Genomic DNA, 7,001 nt, shown 5'->3' with positions numbered 1-7,001 from the left:
GTCAGCTTCCCTTGTTTTATCTGGATTAATTTTTAAGTCACAAATGCAAGCTGAATCCAAAAAGCTGGCAGGTGTAATCTCTTCTAGAGATCTCAGTTCCTCAGTTTCTGTATCTGAGGAAACACCTTTACATCATGCACAAAACTGTACTTAGAGAAAGGAAGTTAAAGAACAAATGTTTGGTGATCTCAACAGCCACCATCCAAAATTCAACCAAAGAAAGCACTGAAACTGCAAGCTCTTCTACTGAGATGAAAAGCAAATGTTACCTGCTGAGTATTCAGCTGTTTCTGGGGTGAGCTGTGTCTCAGCTGTTACCTGAGGAGGACTCAAAATGCTTCAGATCAGGTGAGAAGCTCTGCCCCCACTTCAGAGCCATGCAGGCAAGATGGGAATGGAGAGCTCCTTGTACTCTTCCAGCAGTTGTTAGTAGAAGTTTTGTTAGAAGTTTTGTGCAGATTGGATCCCTCTGATGGTGATGATGACACAACATGCAGAGGGTGGCACTGGCACCATGGTGAGAACTTACCCCAGAGAACACAGAGGTTTTGAGAGGGAGGGGTTGACCCAAACCAACCTCACTTTTAGCCTTTCCCAAGTTTGGCTGGTGGTGAATTGTACCCCCAAACTGCCCTGAATTGCTCACAAATGCCCGTGTCCTGTGACACTCCTGTGTTACTGAGCACTGCAGGAAATAGAGGAGCATAATGTATTGTGGTGGGACTGGTTATAGAGAATGGTGAAGTTCTGCATGAATAAGCAGAACTGGGGCTTGAATGAGGGTTTTGGGGTTTGATTCTCTAAACAATTCTGATTAATACTTCTTCTGTAAGTGTCAGTAGTTTACATCAAAAGGGAACTGCTCAACAAAATATTTGTTCTGGAACTTTCATTGTTCAGGCTTGATTTTCTTCCTTGAAGATGTGAAATTGCAAGGGGAGAAAAATGACAGCAAAAGTGTGCTTTGTGTGTGATACAAGCATGATCAACAAAACGTGCTGAGACACTTCTGGTTTTGTTGGTTCTAATAATACTGATAAAATTTCTGCTGGTGGCTGTTCATGCTGAACAAAACCCAGGATGTGGCCAGAAAAAGAGATGACATTGATGATTACAGTAGAAATAGACTTCACACTTTTTGTATGAACTCCAATCTGGTTTAGCTACAAAACCTTTTTTCAAGTGTTGTCTGCTGCTTCAAGGGTGATGGGGATCAAATACTCTGCTCTGCTAGCACTGCCCTGCTTCACAAGGGAAGTTCAGCACCTGAAAGGAAGGCAGCTTGGAAATGCAGCAGTACCTAGAAATGAGGTCATGGAGATCTTTTCTTTGGGGATCCAGAAAGCTTTTAGACACAGAACTGCTTCTGGACCATCACCTGTAAGAACTCTTGGGAGGGAAACTAAATTGGTGAGCAGTTGTGTAGGTGAGAGAGCAGGATGAAGTGATGGGGAGAGGTGGTGGCTGCTACAGTCTAGTTACAGAGATAAGGGACTTGGAAGTTGGACTCCAGGTCCTAGAAAAGGTGGTCAGAAAGTGGAGACGGTAGGTCTGAATAGTTCCAGGGATCCAAGTTTCTTAACTTCGCTGCTTTATTCCCAGGGAGAAATGCAACTGAAAACCAAAGAAATCCCAGAGAAGCCAGTTGCAGAGCTAGGCTTGACCACCAGCCAGCCAGGGAGGGGAATCAAGGCAGGTTCACAGAGGCAGAAGATTGTCACTACTGCCTTTCTTTTGAGACTCTTTTGAGAGTCTCCCAGCCTAATTATTTTCCCACTGTGGTAATGTCCCATGGGAGTTCTCAGCTCTGGGAGGACTGATGCCACCCTTCAGAGTGAAGATGCCAATCAATGCTGAGAGATGATAATTATAGTTATGATTAGCTTTGAATTTCTCATTGAATGCCTGGAGACATATTGCTAATGAAAAGCTAAATCAGTGGTTTTTCCCCCTAAGGTAGTAGATATTTTTCTTCCTGAAATTTGTAAGCATTTAAGTGTGTAGAAAATAGTGCTTACAAATTAATCCCTAACACCCTTTTTTGCCTCCATAGATTCTGGCATGTCCATCCTTACACCCATTCATAGTCTCCAAAAAATACTCAGAAATGTATTCAATTAAAGAACACAGTTTAAAAAAAAAAAAAAGAAGAGAGAGAGAGAGAGAGAGAGAGAGAGAGAAATGGAGGCACAAAACACTGCTACTCTTGCAGAATGGTAGAAAGACTGCATGGTAAATTTCCCAAATGGGGTATCTGCCCTGTCTGTCCTGCTGAGCATCAGCCATGGTACTAAGAAAAGTATATATTCATTCCTGCCAGCATGAAGATAACAGGTTGGAATTGGCAACGAAGCTTATTTTGGCAGTCCTCTGAGTTCTATTGTCCCTCCCAAAATGAGGCTGCTCAGATTTTACCAGACAAAAAGAAAGTGAAAACAAGCACCCAGACCTGAAGTGACATGGATCCAGACTGAAGTCCTGCTCCTCGTTTCTTGCTTCCGTTCACAATCCTTTTCCTGTGCATATAGTCAGGGGAGGGACAGCAATGTCCAGCCACTTTCATGCTGCTTCAGCAACGTTTTTATGCTGAGAACACATATGGTGGGTTAAACTAGAGAAGACTCTGTTTGGCAGTGGTAATAGGCCTAAGGCACCTGTTTCTCAAAGAATGTAGGTCACCAGGTCTTAGAAATCTCCTGGTCCAGATCTGTATTACTGGTAGCAATAAGTACTACAAGTATTACTTGAGCTTAGACCCAAGACCTCATGAGACTAAACAGGAAGAAATACGATGGGAGAGTTTTCTACTTAAGGTTTGTATCATTATTTGAAGATGTAACCCAATATGGATACCCAAGACCTCCTCTCTGAAGAACAAAAGTTCTGCTTTAGTTTTACCAGACATGGAAACTTGCAGAAGTCAATGCTCATCCAGGCAACTGAGGAGGACAGCTCAGGTCAATCAATCCATTATGATGGGATTCAAGAAAGCACACAACCCCTATTTCATCCCAGGCAACAGCAGTTCCTGACATCTTAAAACAAAATTTAGACATAATATAAAAGGCAAAAAGTCACAGACTGATGTTCAGGCTTCTCCAGCATTTTTCCTTTGTGATGTTAGTGCGAAGTTTCTTTCATACATGTTTGTCTCTGATCTGAGGAAGTTTTATCGAAGGTTGTAAAGGTGGATGTTGTCCAAACTTTGTGTTGGTAGCTGGATGTTCCTCTTGTCTGTTAGCAAGAGGAGTTGTAGAAAGTTATTTGCAATGCAGAAAATAAGGGAATTTACTGACTGAAATAGATTGAGATATCCCTAAATCCATTTTGTATAAAGAGTATTTTTGATTTTGAGATCCATAACTGAAGAAGTTGCTGTTATAAATGTCAATGTCTCAAAACACAACCCACCAACCAACCAAATTCCAAGTTTCCCAAGCCCTTGGATGTTCATTCAATTGCTTAAATTATTTATAAAATTAGAATAATATAGAATATATCATTATTCTTCAGGTAGTTCTTGGAGCAGTTCTAGGGTGGAGCAAACTGATGTTACTCATAATGTTTGCTTTTTCTGAAAGGTTATATAAACAGACTTTTTTAAAAAATCACCAAAGTCACCTGGAAATATTTAGGCTCCAGGCTTCTTTCTGAACACAACTTTATTGGTTTTTGCTGTAGTGTGAAACAGTAGGGCAAAATTCTCATGTTATCTGTCTCCAACAGATTTACAATATTGCAAGATTAATTATATTAGCTGCATTTCACGACTCAGTGCATTTGTATTACCATTTCAAAAACACAATCATTTATCAACAGCAAACTTCGGGGCATTTACTTTCCATGCCCTGGCATTGCAAACTTCAAAGTATGTGAGCTTACCTATGAGATGCATGTGAATGTGTGCTCCCTTTCCCAAAGCAGCTTCAATGGTTTCAGCCTCCTTCATGGGCTGGACACTATTTCACTAATCTGGGTATGATTGGTTGGGTCAGATTCTGATTCCCCTTTTCCACTCAGCTTTTGATACTGTAAATTTTAAGTAATTATAATAAATAAATATAAAATAAAAAATAAACAATAACTGGCTAGATGTGATCTCTGGCTTCTTGTGGAGGTTGTCCTGAGTCACTTCATCTACCCCTCTCTCACTACAAGATTGTTTTCTGCAGTCTGTTCTCTACATCTTAGCTCTAATCAGCTCCCAGTCCTTTCTGAAATGAGCATCACCTAAACTTCAGCCTGTTTGAGATACATTATCTGCACTTCAACATATTGTATATTTGTCTTTGAAATTCATACTTTCTTCTTTCAGACTTGATCTCTTTCTGCACTCTGGACATAGCAGCATTAGTTTTCAAGGTGCCAGAAGTATCTACACAGATACTGCTCTGATTTTACAGTAAGCTGCTGCTGAGCTCTGGACTGTCACTGTTACAGATGGCTGGTAATTTAAAGCTATCTCAGGTATGTCCATATTACAAGGATTTTTACCATGGCTGCAGCTGATCATGCCCTGAATTTTATCCAGTTTTCTCCTTAGCTGCTCCCACTTAAAAGCCTTTAAACATTTCCAGTCCTTTCTTCAGGGCAGGGGAATGAGGGTGCTGTGTGTGCAATGCCACAGTGCTGGCTGACTGCTGGGAATGAGAGCTGGTAGGAGGCTGACAAATTGCACGTTGTGTTTCTGTGTGACTGGGTCTGGCAGGGTTTGCTGTGTCAATGGCAGTGCTGTGTAAATAACAACCTGGCTCTTGAACACCTGTGTGGGAATAAGAATCCTCAAAACGGAGAACTGCTGTGGGAAGTGCCAGAAACCCCAATTCACTTCCCCAGCTCCTCTGATCTCTTTGAGTCTTGTGGGAGTTAAAGTTGCCCTGTGGCTCTTTTTAGAAAGTTATGATTTCCTCTCAGTTGTCACCTCCTTTTCTGGAGAAGGATTTATTTGAAGAGCAGACAGACATACACTGCCTGCCTTCAGATACAAACACATGGATTGCCCATCTGCCCACCAAGCAGTCACATGCTCAGCAATTTAAATAAAAGCCACCTGGTACTGGATAAAGTGACAATCCTATTCAACTGACAGTGGGCATAAAAAGTACTGCCTTCTCTTCTATTTTCCAGTACATTATGGTTTGCAAATTCCCATCATTCTGAACAATTCAACAACAACAAAAAGAAAGATCTGAAGCTGAAGTGGGCTGAATGCTTCAAAAAACACATAAATTAGTTCATGTTCATTCTGACAAAGAAGGTGGTTTGGGACTGCAGCGACTCATTTCTGTTGATGAAATTGGCTCACAAGAACCTCAGGCGTGTCATTTTACCTTGTAGAGCATCAGATTTCAATGTAAATAATCACAGTTTCATAGCACTTAACTCCTGAGGATAATGATACTAATTTAATGGTAAATCATTTTGAAACCCTGGGGAGGAACATGGACTCTATAAATAAATACATATTGAAGGAAGAGGAAAGCTCAGGCCTGATCTCCTTTAGAAGGCATGCGTGACACCACAACTTCAATTTTGCTTCAATTCACATGGATGTTGACTATGTTATGAATACAGCTGTCCATATGTAATTTTCCCACACAAAGATTAAGAGACATGTATTTTGCCTATGAATGTCATCTTGGTATCCCTGGGACAAAAATCATGACAGCTTCATATCTGTGAGTGGTGCTACATCGCTTGAGACCTGGCTCACCTCAGAACACAAATGTTTACCTGTAACAACTCATTAGGGTGTGCTGGTCAAGAGACGTCCTGACCTGCCCATTGCTGCACTCTGTTTCTTATACAGAAATTCAGTTCAGGTTCTGGGAAAAGCAGCAAGATGCTGGTAAATGTTATCATCATGCAGGGTCCAAGGAACTAGAGATGTGACATTCCAGCTGTTCACTACCCTTGTTATTATTGCAGGAAAAACAGCTTGGATGACACACTTGAAGAATACAGAATAAAAAAACCAAAACTGTATATAAGGTTAAAAATTTGTTCTGTTCAGTAAGTCACTCCTTGGATAGAGCAACTTCATATAAAGGAGACATTTGAAAGTCCACTGAAATGTTTTCTAGTTTGTCTTCTCTTCCTATTAATCTCTCTCTCTCTTTTTTCCTTTTTTCTTTTTTTTTTTTGCCTATGATGTGTGAGTGCCAACATAAGGGAGCAGTATAAATCACAGTAAGAAATAAACAGTCCCATTTAATCTTGCAGGGGGATATTAAACTTTCACTACCCCTAACTTCCTATTATTCCTTCACAGACCCATTCAATACTTCAGTAGCTTAATGCTGTGCAGGACTAAAACTGGGACTTTACTCACAGCAGATGAGGCTTAGAAAAGCAGACCCAGATGTCTATTTTCTGTGTGCCCACTTTCAGTCACTCTCCCATCTGACTTTTACCAAGTCTTTCTAACACTAATGAAAAGTTGTGTTACAGTTCAAGTGTGATGTGTTTCACTTCTGAGATCACCTCATAAAAGAATATATGGGCCATTCAGCTGAGCTTGGAGGCAGCACACAGGAGCCTGTGTCACGTGTTGGGCAAGGGCAAACACAGAAGACTTCAAATGTACCTGCCACTCTTCCCTCTTACAGACCTTTCCAACTCTCCTGTTTTCATACTACATTTCCTGTTGGGCAGAGGTTAAAAACAAAGTCTGTCTCTGTGCTTTCAAGAAGCTCAAAGCATGATTTTTTTGGACAGTGTAAATAGCAGGAGAGAGCATCCCAGGCTTCCTGTAGTCCCCAAGGCCAGTTGGAAGACCATGCTACTTCCTTCAGGCTTCCTTTTAAGGAGTTAGGTTGGGGATGTTGGGAAAACAGTGAATGAAATTCTTTTCACCTTCCTTTTCTCCTTTTCTTCCCCCCCAAAACCGTGATCAGTTGAACACTGAAAGTACAGGCGTTATTACTGCTGGGTTTTGCAAAAGAGAAAATCTTCATAAACTGTACCTGAATTTGGACACAAGACCATATATTGCACCCATG

The 7,001-nt window shown here is 41.0% G+C and overlaps 1 long non-coding RNA gene across 1 annotated transcript; it reads left to right on the top strand.

The window, feature by feature from the left end:
- The first annotated feature begins 373 nt into the window (after positions 1-373).
- Positions 374-2,147, top strand: LOC135305884 (uncharacterized). Its single transcript, XR_010366873.1, has 2 exons — positions 374-517; positions 901-2,147. It is a non-coding gene; the product is annotated as an uncharacterized LOC135305884 (long non-coding RNA).
- The last annotated feature ends 4,854 nt before the right edge of the window (positions 2,148-7,001 follow it).

This window comes from Passer domesticus, chromosome 8 (assembly GCF_036417665.1).
Source record: "Passer domesticus isolate bPasDom1 chromosome 8, bPasDom1.hap1, whole genome shotgun sequence".
In the NCBI taxonomy this organism is placed as follows: Eukaryota; Metazoa; Chordata; class Aves; order Passeriformes; family Passeridae; genus Passer; species Passer domesticus.
Note: the sequence above shows the minus strand (reverse complement) of the source record. Positions and strands in the feature narration are given on the sequence as shown.